General features: G+C 39.4%; 1 protein-coding gene across 9 annotated transcripts in view; it reads left to right on the forward strand.

Moving 5' to 3' along the window:
* The window catches only part of ARHGAP26 (Rho GTPase activating protein 26), a 509,638-nt gene that overhangs the window by 458,763 nt on the left and 34,009 nt on the right, over positions 1–16,866 (forward strand). The gene's annotated exons all lie outside the window — the stretch shown is intronic.

Below are 16,866 nucleotides of genomic sequence, written 5' to 3' on the forward strand. Positions count from 1 at the left end.
ACATTAAGATATTTTCAGAGACTACATTCACATAATTTTCATTACATGGTTATAATTGTTTTATTATTGTAGTTGTTCATCTCTTATTGTGCCTAAATTTATAAATGAAACTTTACCGTAGCTATATATGTATAAAAAACATAGTGTATACATAGTTCAGTACTATCCATGGTTCCAGACATCCACTGGGCATCTTGAAACATAACCACTGAAGATAAGGGGGAACTACTGTATTAGACTCCATGGATGGACAAGAGTCAGTTGTCCACGCTGACCGCTGTGACCAGAGGAAAGAAGTACTCAGACCAGCCTGAATCACATGCCTGCCCCTGCAGTGAAATCAGTGGGACACTGGACCCACCTGGGTCACTTCGGATGGGAAAGAACTTCTCCAAATGAACCAGAAGAAGGAGAATGCAAAAATTCTAGAATAAACTGTAACTACATATTCCGGTCTGCCAGAGTAAGGAATTTATACTACATTCATTAAGTAACAAGAAGTTTATGAGCAAGAAAATGCCTTCATTCATCAACATACAACAAATATGTATTAAGCTATGTGTTTCGCAGGTATGTGTACTTACAGTGTACAGTAGGATGGACTGGAATGGTAGAAGGTAAAGGAAACAGGCTAGAGAGTCTTACAATAGCCTAGACGAGAAGGCCTTTATCCTATGAGCAGTGGGGAAGCATTGAAGTGTCTTAAGCAGAGAAATGATGTAATCAGATTTGAATTTTGATATGATCACCAAGAATAGTTTTCAAGTTAAGCATTTATGTATAAAACCTTTTTGCACTATAAATTTGCCTAGTAACTTATAGATTATCCAGAGTAAATTTGGATCGACCTCAGATTTGGGAAAAAAAATAGAAATTATAATTTTGCAAGATCAGAATTGTGTTTTGTCGTGTCTGTTTTTCATGGACTTCTGGATATTTGATTTTGAAGTACAAGAACTGGAAGAGAATATAAAAATGATTTTCCTTCGTTTGTTTTTATTCACAGATGGTAAAACTCTCTTTTTCCAGTGGAAAGGGTGACTTTGCTGGAAAATCGTTTAAAGTTTTTTCCAGTCAAGTCAATAAGCTCCTCAGAACCAAATGAACAAGGGGTGAAAATCACCCTGAAGCCTAGTAAGATCACATTCCTCCATGGCAACCTGCACCAACCATTGTGGAGGGCCAGTGTGACACAGGGACAATGGGAGGTTTGTGAATGGTCACACTGAAGAAGCAGGGCCGGGCATGGAAGATATAAATGGAGTAAAGAAGAAGCTTGAGTATATTAAAATCAGATCAGAGACAACTTTCCACATGTTTAGACTACTAAATAGGCACCACAGTTAGAGAGAAGTCTGCTATTCGCTTGTAGGGAAAGAGAGAGACTCAGAGACTTTCAGCCTTTTCATGAAAGCTCATCTCTCCTTATCTCTCTGCCTCATCTGCCTTTCATGGCATCCGGACCAAACTTTGTGCATTTGTCAGAGATTAATCTTAATCATCCTGGACATTGTCCTTAGCAGAAGTGCTGCCTGTATTGCTGAAAAGTCCTGACATAGTGAAATATTGTAGGTTTCTTACTCAAGGAATCTCCTCTCCCCGGGGTTACTGGTAAGCTGAAATGCCTTGGGTCACTGCTGCTAATTTTAGATATTCCTTTGTTTTCAGCAGTGGACATTTAGATTCTTATTAAATATTTTTCCTCCCCCTAGTCTAAACAGGAAATATTCCCTGAAAGTACACCATATAGGAAAATATGCCAGAGAGTCAGTGACTCTTAGCCTGGGTTGTTAACACGTTGTGCAGCCTACTCAGAATGCTACATCAGAGACATCCTTCTTGACATCCCCATCCTCCAGGTAAAAGGAAGAGACCATTGATTTACTGTAATAAGTTTAGCAAAATAAAAAGTCTCTAAAAAAGTCAACGTAATTTCTCAGTGCAGTAGGCAGGCAAACAGAAGTTGGGAGCTGCCAACTGTATTATGCAACCTGAACCATGGATTGGTGCAACAAACACTGAACTATCATTTTGCCTCTATTAAACATCCTTCTACAGAGTAAAAGTTGCAGTTGGGTGGCTGGGGAGATTTTTTTTTTTTTTCGGTAATATTTATTAAATTCTGGTTATAAAAGTAACATGTTAATTACAGAAAATATGTTTTAAAATCACAAAAACTGTTCATGTATGGGGACAAAATGTATAGGGGAACTCTGTACTTGCTGCTCAATTTTGCTATAAGCCTCAAGCTATTCTAAAAAAATAAGGCTATTTAAAAGTTACCTTTAATCTCATGACCCAGAGACATTACTAATATGTTAAGATACTTACTTTCTATAGGTTTTAAGATAGGCTTGAACATGTATTAAAAAGTACATGAAATATAAATGTACAAATTATTATTCAGCAAACACCCAAGTAACTGCCCTCCCCCACAGGTTAAGAAGTACAGCCCTGCAGGTGTCCACGTCTTTTGCTTTCTCCTCCCCCATCACAGTCCTCTTCTTTCCCACAAGCGTAATGTCTAATTTCATGTTTATGGTAATCAATTCATTTTTATTTACATTTTTACCTCCTAAATACAGTCCATTCTTGTTATTCACAGTAGTCATGTTCTATAAAGTCACTGCAAACACTGAAATAGTGAATACGAAGTCATTGCATGGAGGGGAAGTACAGGGTAAGCTTCCTGCAAGCCCCTGGTCACAACAGTTTCATCACCTGCTCAATACATCACTCTGTTTTATATGTACTTCTGCTTATTTAATATTATTGTTGATCTATTAATGTTGAACTTAGGACCAGCAGCACCATTAACTCATGTCTAAAGCTCATCTAACACGCACGTTTTCTCTGTAAGGCACATCACAACTTTATCGGGCCTAGAAACACTTGACAGTGCTTCACCTGTATGCTTAGGGGCCATTTTAAATGGCAGAATCGCCATCAAAGAGCATGAAAATGTGGTACTAGGTAGACCTTGAACAGATACTTGTTTACAGTATGAGAGCTGAAACAAGAAGGCAGAGCTTTGCCTTGTTTGACCTTGGCTGGGAATGTGCACATTGGGTAACTCAAGTTTTTTGCTGCTCTGCACATGTCCTTGGATGACTTCAACAGTACCTCAAGTATTGATTTTGAGATTATAGATACAATTTAGCAAGTAAGTGAATTTGCAAATAAGGAATATGGGAATAATGAGGATAGACGGTATATATCCCTAAATGCAATATTTTATTGTTTTGAGTTCAGCTTTGTTTGCTCAACCATACTTAAGTCATTTATGTTGCTGTAATTCATTTTCATTGCTCTAGAGTGTACCATTGTATTAATACACGAAAATTATTTTTTCATTCTACTTTTTCTGAAATTTTGAATTTCCAGTTTCTGGTTTTACAAATAATTTGCTCTACACATTCTAATACATCTCTTCCAGTGTACATATAACACACCTTTCCCTAGGGTGTATGTGTAGGAATGGGTCCTAGAGAATGATATCTTGAACTTTACTAGACAATGCTATACTATTTTCGAAAATGGTTGTAGCAATTTATACCCCTCTTCCAGCAAAATACAAGTTACAGATACACCTCATCCTCATAGACCTCTGGTATTTTCAGCATTTTGATGTTAGCTATTTAGTCATTCTGATGGGTATGCAGTACCATCTAACTATGATTTTAATCTGGATTTCCTGCATTGCAGAAAGGTTGAGTGCCTTTTCTTTTGGATTTTCTTTTTTAACATTCCTATTCAGATTTCTTGCCCATTTCCCAGTTGGTTGTCTTTTACTCACTAAAGTAAGAAATCTTTACATATTCTGGTTATAAACCCTTTGTTCATTTGTATGTTGCAGGCTGCCTTTTTACACTTTCAGTATTGTTTTTGATAAGTAAGAATTACTAATTTTAATGTAACCAAGTGTGTATTTTCCTTTATAGTTAGTGCTCTCTATACCCTATTGGATAAATTCCAACCCCTATTTGGGAACCTTTAGTTTCTGGAGTTATTCTAAAATCTTGTTTGCCTTTGGCTTTTAGGTCTATAATCTATCTGGAACACATTTGTTATGTATGGTGTGAGGTAGGGGGTGTCTCATTTTTTCCGTATAGATATCCAGTTATTCTAGCACCATGTATAAAAGAGCACCTTCCATTACACTAGTAGTATAAAATAGTATAGGCCCATGATAAATTCCAAACAGTATAAATAAAAAGGTGAATGTCTAGTCCATATCTGTGCATCCAGTTCCCCACTCTCAACCCACGAGGCAGTCATAGTTTCTTGTTTACAGATTTTAGGAATCGTGTTTAAACATCTCTAGCATTTAAACAATGGCTTTAGCTTATACCTCAGAACAATGAAAGATTGGATGTAGTAGCACTATTGCTTTCCTTTTATTTTTATGTTACTTGAGTGAATTTGTTTTGGCAAGCACAGTATCTTCATTATGTAGAGAAAGGCAATTGTACTGCACTCAGTTTAAGAGTTATATGCCTAGTAAGGAAGTATTGGGATTTCTTAGCAACTATTCAGATCTTTGGAAGTAGCAAATGTTACCATATGAATAATTTATAATGCCCCCAAAATGCTTTAGTGTTTTCTTACAAATAACTTCATAAATTGTGAAATTTTTTAGTTGAGAAAAAGTAAATAATTTTTATTCTATGAAATTCTATTGTGCCTGAAATGTGGTATTGGAGAAAGACTGAGAGGCTACACTTAGGTTCAACAGAAAAGAATATTAAGCTCAATAAGTATTGTGAGCCGTGGTACACAATAGAAGCATTCTGCCCATTTAACCTCTCTGGCCCTTTCCCTTGAGGTTTTTCTGCACAGTGAGGAATTGAACTAGGACTGTTGTCCAGATGTCTTTGTTTCCAATCTGGAACTTTTCCTTCTACCTCATAATTCTGATTATTCGATGAGAAAAGATTCAGATTATTGACTTGGGGAACATTAAGGATGATGGATATTCTGTTCGAAAATCTTGAATTTTGTTTAAATCTTGGAATTACTTGCCATTCCTACTCACTCAATCTAAGTTTAAAGTTTATTTAAAACTTCAGAAATTGTTTTATTTGTGTAAATAATTTCCACTTTTATTCTAGGTTCAGGGAGTACATGTACAGGTTTGCTGCATGGATAAATTGTGTGATACTGAAATTTGGGGCACAAATGATCCTGTCTCAGATGGTGACCACAGGACCCGATAGTTTAAGAATTTTTTTAAAAGCTAGAAAACAGAATCACTGCATTGTAAACTAGTCAAACTATTTTTAAAGCAAATTATTGAAGAAGTATTTTAAAATATAATTCCCAATCATTGTTAAGACTTTAAGGGGATTTCACTAGTTAATTTCATTAAAATAAGAAACAGAACTGTTGTCAGTGTTTAAATAAATATGCATGTTAGATGAAGGGAAATCATTTATGCAAATACATCTGCACATGAGTAATAGAAAAGAACACGAAACAGTCAAGCTCAGGGACATGTGGATTTTTTCTGCTTGTAAAGCTGTGAAGCACATACCAAAAATCCAGGAGGTGAGGACATATATAGGATTTCTGTGTTGTAAAAGCTTGAGTGGACACACATAAGAAATATATGTCTTCAAATTTTCAACAGATAAAAATTGGTTTTGTGTCGTTTGGTCTGGCTCACCACTAGCCAATTTATCACTATTCCTTTTGGCTGTCTTTTCCTGGCTAACGTTTGATTTCCCTTTGCCTGAAGTCAAGACATAAAGGGATATTTTCCAAGGAAGAAGAATTCAGTGAAATGGGATCCAATTCGATAGGACATTTTAGATTTTTATGGAATTTTCTTTTCTTTTTCATCAGAGGGGCAAAATAAAAGCCGCCCCCCGCCCCGTTAGTTTAACAGCACCATCCCCACTTCACAGTCTGATCTGTAAGGGGAACTGTCAGCATTAAGGCCAGCCCTGGGCCAGCGATCCAAGCCTCAGCCCAGGCCTGAGACATTTGACTAGGGACCTGGACTGCAGATCACGGGCCGCTGCCTGGCAGCGACATGCAAATGCCAATTTTGCTACTCCTCCACAGTCTGACACTGCAGAGACTCGTTAGTGCAAGACTCTTAGGCCCTTCCTTGTGTGCCTCATCCCTCCAACTTCATCCTTGTTTTGAAAGTCCTGCACTAAGCTAAAAATCCACTACTCTCACGCCTGTAATCCCAGCGCTTTGGGAGTCCATAGCGGGTGGATCACGAGGTCAAGAGACTGAGACCATCCTGGCCAACACGGTGAAACCCCATCTCTACTAAAAACACAAAAAAATTAGTCAGGCGTGGTGGCACGTGCCTGTGGGCCCAGCTACTCGGGAAGCTGAGGCGGAAGAATCGCTTGAACCCAGGAGGCGGAGGTTGCAGTGAGCCGAGATTGCGCCACTGCACTTCAGCCTGGTGACAGAACAAGACTCCGTATCAAAAAAAAAAAAAAGAAAGAAAAGAAAAAAATCCGCTACTCTCTGTTCCTTTGAGAGCCGCCATACCTTTCAACTAGGGGGTCTCATATTTCCAGATTGTGGCTGTCTGTCTCTCTATCCATTTGCCTGTCTCCTTCCCCACACTACCATCTTGTCAAAATGCCCTTTGGAAAATTAAACATTCCTTCCACATGAAAACAGAACACAGGAAGGGAATTGTATTCATTTGTACTTCACTGAAAAGAGCAGGAAAGCAAAGAGTCCAAGGTAACTTACGTCTGAACACTGAAAAAACATCCATCTGACTTTTCTTCTAATGATCGTGCTCAATGTTGGTGTCATGGTGAGAAGGAATTCTCAGTTTTGGTGGAAGTGCACGGCAGTGGAACCTTTCTGGAAAGCTATTTGGCACGGTATACCAAGACCTTTAAAAGAAACTCCTAGCCTTTGACCCACTCATTTTACTTCCAGGAATTTATGCTAAGGAAACAGTTGAGACGCTGGCAGGGATCCTCTACAAAGATATGAGTTGCAATACTTTTTATAATAGCTAAAGGGGGATAGGAGTCCTAATATACACAATAAGAGAGTGGTTACATAAATCAGGATATGCCATGCAATAGAACACCCTGTAGCCATTTAAAAAATATATTATCAAAGCCTATTTAATGACATTGGAAAATGCCTTAAGTGATAAAAAGCAGGGTATTAACTACATGTGTAGTATAATTCTCCAAAAAAGTGAGGAGAAATATGCCAGTGTTAACAGTGATTCTCAGTGGCATAATTTATGTATAATGGTGTTGCTTTTCTTCTTGGTTTTTTGGTATTTTCCAGCTTTCTACAAGGCTGTCGGTAATTTTCATTATGAGAATAGAATTTTAAAAGATTAACTTTCTTCTTCATGGTCAGCTTACTCCTCCAGTAACGGAAGCTCTCATCTTGTAGCAGCCCCACTACTGTGGTGTGGAGGCCAGAGAGCATCTGCCACATCCCTCCTCAGACTGGGAGCCTGCCTGGGCAGCCCTGCCACAGTACAGCAGGCATGCCCTGGCTGGTCCGGCAGACGTTCCATCATTCAAGTGAGTCACCACAGAATGGTGTCAAGCTGATGATATTGCTACACACTGTACTTGAACTATCAGCCACAACCCAGTATGCTGCCAAGCCTTTTAGCCTTATCTTCCTAAACCGTTATTCTTTCACTGTCCAGTGAATGTCAGAGAGACTGACTCGGGCTGTCTGACTCCTTTTGAGGACACCGTGGGCCAGCAAACTAAAGTGGATGCAAGCCTACCAGTTGAATCCAAGCCAGACCAGCAAATGTTCCTTCCATGCTAACGTGTATGCTATGTTGTTGCTGTCATTGTGCCTAGATGTGGGGGCCTGGCATGACCCCAGGAATATTTTGGGGCACTGGGCATTCCACTCAGATACACCCATCTGGACTCTGAGGGTTGTAGGAATGCCTTTAGGAGTCGTCTGCTAAAATTGTAGTTATACAATTATTTTCTCCTCTTTTGATTGTTATCCTTGGCTTCATTAGTGGGAAAAGGGGTTGCAAAATTGATATTGGAGGTTTCAGAGCCAGGAGTGAAATTGATCATTTAAAAATTTGTCTATTTTGTTTTGGGTTTGGGAAGGGCTGGGGGGAGCAAGATTTTTTTTTTTTTAATTTTTAAGTTTTATTTATTTATTTTTTGGTCTGCTGTTGTCATTTTTAAGTAATCTATAGCCAGACACTTCGGTAGTAAAAGGAGAATTTAAGATTCTACAAAGAGTCTTGGGCCATAATAACCATCCCTGTGCATCTTATATCCCATATATGTTTTCTGTTAGTATGAGAACACATAGTTATATGCCCTTAGTTTTGTATCGAAACTGAAATATAATGTGCTATTTCTTAGAGGAGTGTTTGTTTACAGTCCTTCTGTTGCAACAGACATCATTGTGGTACATAAAAATGTGCAGTAGTATTGTTGATAGGTTTATTGCCATGACTCTAAAGTACAAATAAACAAAAGGCATAATTCCTTTAGTTGTTTAAAAAAATCACAGAAGTGGAGAGTTCTGTAGATGTCTGTTAGGTCTGCTTGGTCCAGAGCCGAGTTCAAGTCCTGAATATCCTTAATTTTCTGTCTTGTTGATCTGTCTAATATTAACAGTGGGGTGTTAAAGTCTCTCACTATTATTATGTGGGAGTCTAAGTCTCTTTGTAGGTCTCTAAGAACTTGCTTTATATATCTGGGTGCTCCTGTTGTGTCGGGTGCATATATATTTAGGATAGTTAGCTCTAATTGTTGCATTGATCCCTTTACCATTATGTAGTACCCTTCTTTGTCTTTTTTGATCTTTGTTGCTTTAAAGTCTGTTTTATCAGAAACTAGGATTGCAACCCCTGCTTTTTTCTTTCCATTTGCTTGTTAAATATTCCTCCATGCCTTAATTTTGAGCCTATGTGTGTCTTTCCACATGAGATGGGTCTCCTGAGTACATCACATCAATTGGTGTTGTCTCTTTATCCAATTTGCCAGTCTGTGTCTTTTAATTGGGACATCTAGCCCATTTGCATTTAAGGTTATTACTGTCATGTGTGAATTTGATCCTGTCATTATGATGCTAGCTGATTATTTTTCCTGTTAATTGATGCAGTTTCTTCATAGTGTTAATGGCCTTTACGATTTGGTATGTTTTTGAGGTGGCTAGTACTGGTTTTTTCTTTCCGTATTTTCTGCTTCCTTCAGGACTCCTTGTAAGGCAGGCCTGGTGGTGGCAAAATCTCTCAGCATTTGCTTGTCTGTAAAGGATTTTATTTTTCCTTCGCTTATGAAGCTTAGTTTGGCCGGCTGCAAAATTCTACGTTGAAAATTCTTTTCTTTAGGAATGTTGAATATTCATTCCCACTCTTTTCTGGCTTATAGGGTTTCTGCAGAGAGATCTGCTATTAGCCTGAAGGGCTTCCCTTGGTGTGTAACCAACCTTTCTCTCTGGCTGCCCTTAGCATTTTTGCCTTCATTTCAACCTTGGTGAATCTGATGATTATGTGTCTTGGAGTTGCTCTTCTTGAGGAGTATCTTTGTGGTGTTCTCTGTATTTCCTGGACTTGAATGTTGGGCTGTCTTGCTATGTTGGGGAAGTTTTTCTGGATAATATCCTGAAGAGTGTTTTCCAACTTGGTTTCATTTGCCCCATCACTTTCAGGTATGCCAATCAAACATAGGTTTGGTCATTTCACACAGTCCCATATTTCTTGGAGGCTTTGTTTGTTCCTTTTTATTCTTTTTTCTCTAATCTTGTCTTCACGCTTTATTTCATTAAGTTGATCTTCGATCTCTGATATCCTTTCTTCTGCTTGATCCATTTGGCTATTGATACTTGTGTATGCTTCACGAAGTTCTCGTGCTGTGTTTTTCAGCCCCATCAGGACATTTATGTTCTTCTCTAAACTGGTTTTTCTAGTTAGCAATTTTTCTAACCTTTCTTCAAGGTTCTTAGCTTCCTTGCATTGGGTTAGAACATGCTCCTTTAGCTCAGAGGAGTTTGTTATTACCCACCTTCTGAAGCCTACTTCTGTCAATTCATCAAACTCATTCTCTGTCCAGTTTTGTTCCCTTGCTGGCAATGAGTTGTGATCCTTTGGAGAAGAAGTGTTCTGATTTTTGGAATTGTCAGCCTTTTTGTGCTGGTTTTTTCTTACCTTCATGGATTTATCTACCTTTGGTCTTTGATGTTGGTGACCTTCGGATCAGGTTTCTGTGTGGACGTCCTTTTTATTGATGTTGATGCTATTTCTTTCTGTTTGTTAGTTTTCCTTCTAATAGTCAGGCCGCTCTGCTGCAGGTCTGCTGGAGTTTGCTGGAGGTCCACTCCAGACCCGGTTTGCCTGGGCATCACCAGCAGAGGCTGCAGAACTGCAAAGATTGCTGCATGTTCCTTCCTCTGCCAGCTTCACTCCAGAGGGGCACCTGACAGATGCCAGCCAGAGTTCTACTGTATGAGGTGTCTGTCAACCTCTATTGGGAGGTGTCTCCCAGTCAGGAGGCACAGGGGTCAGGGACCCACTTGTGGAGGCAATCTGTCCCTTAGCCAAACTTGAGCGCTGTGCTGGAAGATCCACTGCTCTCTTCAGAGCCAGCAGGCAGGAACATTTAAGTCTGCTGATGCTGAAGCTGCACCCACAGCCACCCCTTCCCCCAGGTGCTCTGTCCCAGGAAGATGGGAGTTTTACCTATAAGCCTCTGGCAGGGGCTGCTGCCTATCTGTCAGAGATGCTCCGCCCAGAGAGGCGAAATCTAGAGAGGCAGTCTGCCTACATTGGTTTTGTGGTGCTGCGGTGGCTCTGCCCAGTTAGAACTTCTTGGTGGCTTTATTTATACCATGAGGGGAAAACCACCTACTAAAGCCTCAGTAACAACACACACCCCTCCCCCAACTAAGCTCTAGAGTCCCAGGTCGACTTCAGACTGCTGTATTGGCAGCAAGAATTTCAAGTCAGTGGATCTTAGCTTACTGGGCTCTGAGTGTGGGATCCACTAAGCTATACCACTTGGCTCCCTGGCTTCAGCCCCCTTTCCAGGAGAGTGAATGATTCTGTCTTTTTGGCATTCCAGGTGCCACTGGGGTATGAAAAAAAACTCCCGCAGCTAGCTCAGTACCCGTCCAAACAGCTGCCCAGTTTTGTGCTTGAAACCCAAGGACCTGATGGTGTAGGCACCAGAGGGAATCTCCTGGTCTGAGGTTGTGAAGATCATGGGAAAAGCATAGTATCTGGACTGGAATGCACCATTCCTCATGGCACAGTCCCTCATGGCTTCCCTTGGCTAGGGGAGGGAGACTAATAGAATATACATTCTTCTCAGCACCACATCACACTTACTCTAAAATTGACCACATAATTGGAAGTAAAACACTCCTCAGCAAATGCAAAAGAATGGAAATCATAACAGTCTCTCAGATCACAGTGAAATCAAATTAGAACTCAGGATTAAGAAACTCACTCAAAACCACGTAACTACATGGAAACTGAACAACCTGCTCATGAATGACTACTGGATAAATAACGAAATTAAGGCAAAAATAAAGAAGTTCTTTGAAACCAATGAGAACAAAGATACAATGTAACAGAATCTCTGGGACACAGCTAAAGCAGTGTTTAGAGGGAAATTTATAGCACTAAATGCCCATAGAAGAAAGTGGGAAAAACCTAAAATTGACACCCTAACATCACAATTTAAAGAACTAGAGAAGCAAGAGCAAACAAATTTAAAAACTAGCAGAAGATAAGAAATAACTAAGATCAGAGCAGAGCTGAAGGAGATAGAGACACAAAAACCCTTAAAAAAAAAAAAAAAAAAAAAAAAACAGTGAACCCAGAAGCTGGCTATTTGAAAAGATTAACAAAATAGACTGCTAGCCACACTAATAAAGAAGGAAACACAGAAGAATTAAATAAATGCAATAAAAAATGATAAAAGAGATATCCCACAGAAATACAAACTACCATCAGAGAATACTGTAAACAACTCTATGCAAATAAACTAGAGGAAATTGATAAATTCCTGGACACATACACCCTCCCAAGACGAAACAAGGAAGAAGCTGAATTCCTGAATAGACCAATAACAAGTTCTGAAATTGAGGCAGTAATTAATGGCCTACCAACCAAAAAAAGCCCAGCACCAGACAGATTCACAGCCAAAATCTACCAGAGGTACAAAGAGCTATTACCATTCCTTCTGAAACTATTTCAAACAATAGAAAAAGAGGGACTCCTCCCTAATTCATTGTATGAGACCAATATTATCCTGATACCAAAACCTGGCAGAGACACAACAAAAAAAGAAAATTTCAGACCAATATCCCTGATGAACATCGATGTGAAAATTCTCAATAAAATACTGGCAAACCAAATCCAGCAGCACATCAAAAAGCGTATCCACTACAATCAAGTCTGCTTCATTCCTAGGATGCAAGGCTCGTTCAACATATGCAAATAATAAACGTAATCCATCATATAAACAGTACTAAAGACAAAAACTACATGATTATCTCAATAGATGCAGAAAAGGCCTTTGATAAAATTCAACAGCCCTTCATGCTAAAAACTCTCAATAAACTAGGTATGGATGGAACATATCTCAAAATAATAAAAACTATTTATAACAAACCCACAGCCGGTATCATACTGAATGGGCAAAAGCTGGAAGCATTCCCTTTGAAAACCGACACAAGACAAGGATGCCCTCTCTCACTACTCCTATTCAACATAGTGTTGGAAGTTCTGGCCAGGGCAATCAGACAACAGAAAGAAATAAAGCGTATTCAGATAAGAATAGAGGAAGTCAAATTGTCTGTTTGCAGATGGCATGATTGTATATTTAGAAAAACCCCGTTATCTCAGCCCCAGATCTCCTTAAGCTGATAAGCAACTTCAGCAAAGTTTCAGGATACCAAAATCAATGTGCAAAAATCAGAAGCATTTCTATACACCCAGTCATAGACAAACAGAGTCACATCATGAGTGACCTCCCATCTATGATTGCTCCAAAGAGGATAAAATACTTAGGAATACAACTCACAAGGTATGTGAAGGACCTCTTCAAGGAGAACTACAAACCACTGCTCGAGGAAATAAGAGAGGACACAAACAACTGGAAAAGCATTCCATGCTCGTGGATAAGAAGAATCAATATCATGAAAATGGCCATACTGCCCAAAGTAATTTAGATTCAATGCTATCCCCATCAAGCTACCATTGACTTTCTTTACAGAATTAGGAAAAAAAAAAAAAAAACTACTTTAAATTTCATCTGGTACCAAAATAGCCCATATAGCCAAGACAATCCTAAGCAAAAAGAACAAAGCTACAGGCATCACACTACCTGACTTCAAACTATACTACAAGGCTACAGTAACCAAAACAGCATGGTACTGGTACCAAAACAGATATATAGACCAGTGGAACAGAACAGAGGCCTCAGAAATAATGCCACACATCTACAACCATCTAATTTCTGACAAACCTGACAAAACAAGCAATGGGGAAAGGATTCCCTATTTAATAAATGGTGTTGGGAAAACTGGCTAGCCATGTGCAAAACACTGAAACTGGACAACTCCATACACCTTATACAAAAATTAACTCAAGATGGATTAAAGACTTAAATGTAAGACCTAAAATCATAAAAACCCTGGAATAAAACCTAGGCAATACCATTCAGGACATAGGCATGGACAAAGACTTCCTGACTAAAACACCAAAAGCAATGGCAACAAAAGCCAAAATTGACAGATGGGTTCTAATTAATTAAAGCACTTCTGCACAGCAAAAGAAACTATCATCAGAGTGAACAGGCAACCTACAGAATGGGAGAAAATTTTTGCAATCTACCCATCTGACAAAGGGCTAATATCCAGAATCTACAAGGAACTTAAACAAATTTACAAGAAAAAACAGACAACCCCATCAAAAAGTGGGTGATGGATATCTTTTGAGACAGTTCTCAAAAAAAGACATTTATGCAACCAACAAACATATGGAAGAAAACTCATCATCACTGGTCATAAGAGAAATATAAATCAAAACCACAATGAAATACCATCTCACCCCAGTCACAATGGCAATCATTAAAAAGTCAGGAAACAACAGATGCTGGAGAGTACGTGGAGAAATAGGAATTCGTTTACACTGTTGGTGGGAGTGTAAATTCATTCATCTATTGTGAAAGACAGTGTGGCGATTCCTCAAGGATCTACAACTGAAATACCATTTGACTCAGCAATACTCATACTAGGTATATACCCAAAGGATTATAAATCATTCTACTATACAGGCACATGCACACATATGTTTATTGCAGCACTATCCACAATAGCAAAGACTTGGAACCAACCCAGATGCCCATCAATGATAGGCTGGATAAAGAAAATGTGGCACACATATACCATGGAATACTATGCAGCCAAAAAATGGGATGAGTTCATGTCCTTTGCGGGGACATGGATGAAACTGGAAACCATCACTCTCAGCAAACAAACACAGGAAAAGAAAACCAAACACCACATGTGCTCACTCATAAGTGGGAGTTCAACAATGAGAACAAATGGACACAGGGAAGGGAACATCACACACCAGGGCCTGTCAGGGGCTAGGGGGCTAGGGGAGGAATAGCATTAGGAGAAATACCTAATGGAGATGATAGGCTGATGGGTTCAGCAAACCACCATGGCACATGGGTACCTGTGTAACAAACCTACATGTTCTGCAAATGTATCCCAGAACTTTTAAAGTATAATTTTAAAAAAAAATTGCTGTATGCATTTTATTATTATACTAATTGAAATATGGTGGTATCAAATGATAAAATGCGGTCACTTTATAGCAAATGTTACTGCTATGGCTAAAACATAAACAAATGAAATTCTGTTGTTAAAAATTGCAGTTGAGGCTGGGCACAGTGGCTCATGCCTGTAATCCCAGCACTTTGAGAGGCTGAGGTGGGTGAATCACCTGAGGTCAGGAGTTCAAGACCAGCCTGACCAACATGGTGAAACCGTATCTCTACTAAAAATACAAAAAATTAACCGGGTTTGGTGGTGGGCACCTATAATCCCAGCTGTCGGGAGGCTGAGGCAGGAGAATCACTGGAACCCGGGAAGTGGAGATTGCAGTGAGCCAAGGTCGCACCATTGCACTCCAGCCTGGGCGACAAGAGCAAAACCCTATCTTAAAAAATAATAATAATAAATGCAGTTGATACTATGGCAATCGACATGGGGATTAAGGAGTAAGTTCTTATAATAGTTACGAATATCCTGCATTCCAGCCGCACCCCCAGGTAATTCCAGCCATGTACTTCTGGCCAAGAACCACTTAGATATCTGAGGATTTGAAAAACATTTAGAACCCACATTGTATTCACAGAATATGTTCCCTACTATGCCATTAGCCAAAGGCATAATTCTTGGTACAGATGGAATAGGAAGCTGGAGGTGTTTCCTACTTATTAAAGTCATTAAAAAAAAAAAATGCTGGAAGGACTTTTTAATTGTCCTGTGGTAACCACTGACCAAAAGAACAGATTGATACAAGCCTCTGGGTCTGGGCTATTGTCTTGAACCTCCACATTGTCCCTGGGCTGGGCTGTGGTTTGAAAGTTGCTGCCAGGCCTGGCCTACTAGGTTGTTGTACTAGGTCACTGTCTGGAGGGGCGGGGTTGTGGTGAGAGCACTGAGAAAGTGAGGCTTCTCTGACTAGCAGCAGCTGTGGAAGAAAATGGAGACTGCACAGTAGAAAAGGGTTGACACTTTTCCTGGGACTGGAGACAGTCAAGTGGGAGCCAGGTATTAAGCTAATAATAGCCCTCAGCTGATGGATCTTACTTGTCTTACATTACTGTTGTTTTTAAATCTGTCGCTTCTTGTCAAATACAGTTTAAGCTCTTGAAGTCAAGGGATCTTGGCAAATACCACTTACTGTCTTGGACATACTAAGTGCTCAATGACTAGTTTTTGTTGGATTAAGAAAAAAAATTTTTTTAAAGTCATACTTTCTAAATTTTATTTATTCTCTTATATGAATTCTGTCTGCTGTATGAATCCACCAGACCGAACGCTGGAAGCGGGATTGGGGATTTTGTTGGAATTTGCAAGATGTTGAGTCTTACTGCGATTCTGTCACTGTATTCTCATTTTCCCTTGCAAATAGGGTAGGTATCTAAAGGAAGCCCATGAATCAGTGGTTAAGAAGAATTCTAATGCTATGACTGAGTCTGTTAAAAAAAACTTAGCACAGCCTAGAGGAGCAGGGCACGTCCTGCTATCTCAGAGGTAGTGCACTGGGGGTTTGAACCTCAGCCCTATCACTTATAGGCTGGGCATCCTTAAGGAAGCCTCCTCTTAGGTTTCCACATCTGCGAAGTGAGAATTACAGTAGTACCTGTTTGTGGCCTTATCAGGTGGGTAAATGAGATTCATTAATTTACTCAATAATGATTTGTTAAATATAATACCTATAGACACTATTTTAGACATTGGATATACAGCAGTAAGCAAAACAAAAGCCTCTTCCTCATGGAATTTATATTCTAGAAATATAATATGCATAATGGAATTGAACAAACCGTTTATCAGTCACATTGGTTTGATCCTCTCTGATGAACTCACACTGTGGTTTTTGCTGTTACTTGTCTATGGTGTTTATGTTACAACAGCAGGTAATTGGGGCTGTTATGGGGTCTCATGTCTGAATTGGTATAACCCTAGGGAGGTCCCAGTAAGCAGGATATTTTTGTGTTCTTGCTAAATTGTGGTACACTTATTGAACCGGATTTCTGTCATTTTTGCCCCCGTGAAATGCTTGGTTCAAACAGTCCAGCAGTCAGCTGAGATTCAGGGGAGGCAAGTGGTGTGGCTGAACTG

This window comes from Saimiri boliviensis, chromosome 1 (assembly GCF_048565385.1).
Source record: "Saimiri boliviensis isolate mSaiBol1 chromosome 1, mSaiBol1.pri, whole genome shotgun sequence".
In the NCBI taxonomy this organism is placed as follows: Eukaryota; Metazoa; Chordata; class Mammalia; order Primates; family Cebidae; genus Saimiri; species Saimiri boliviensis.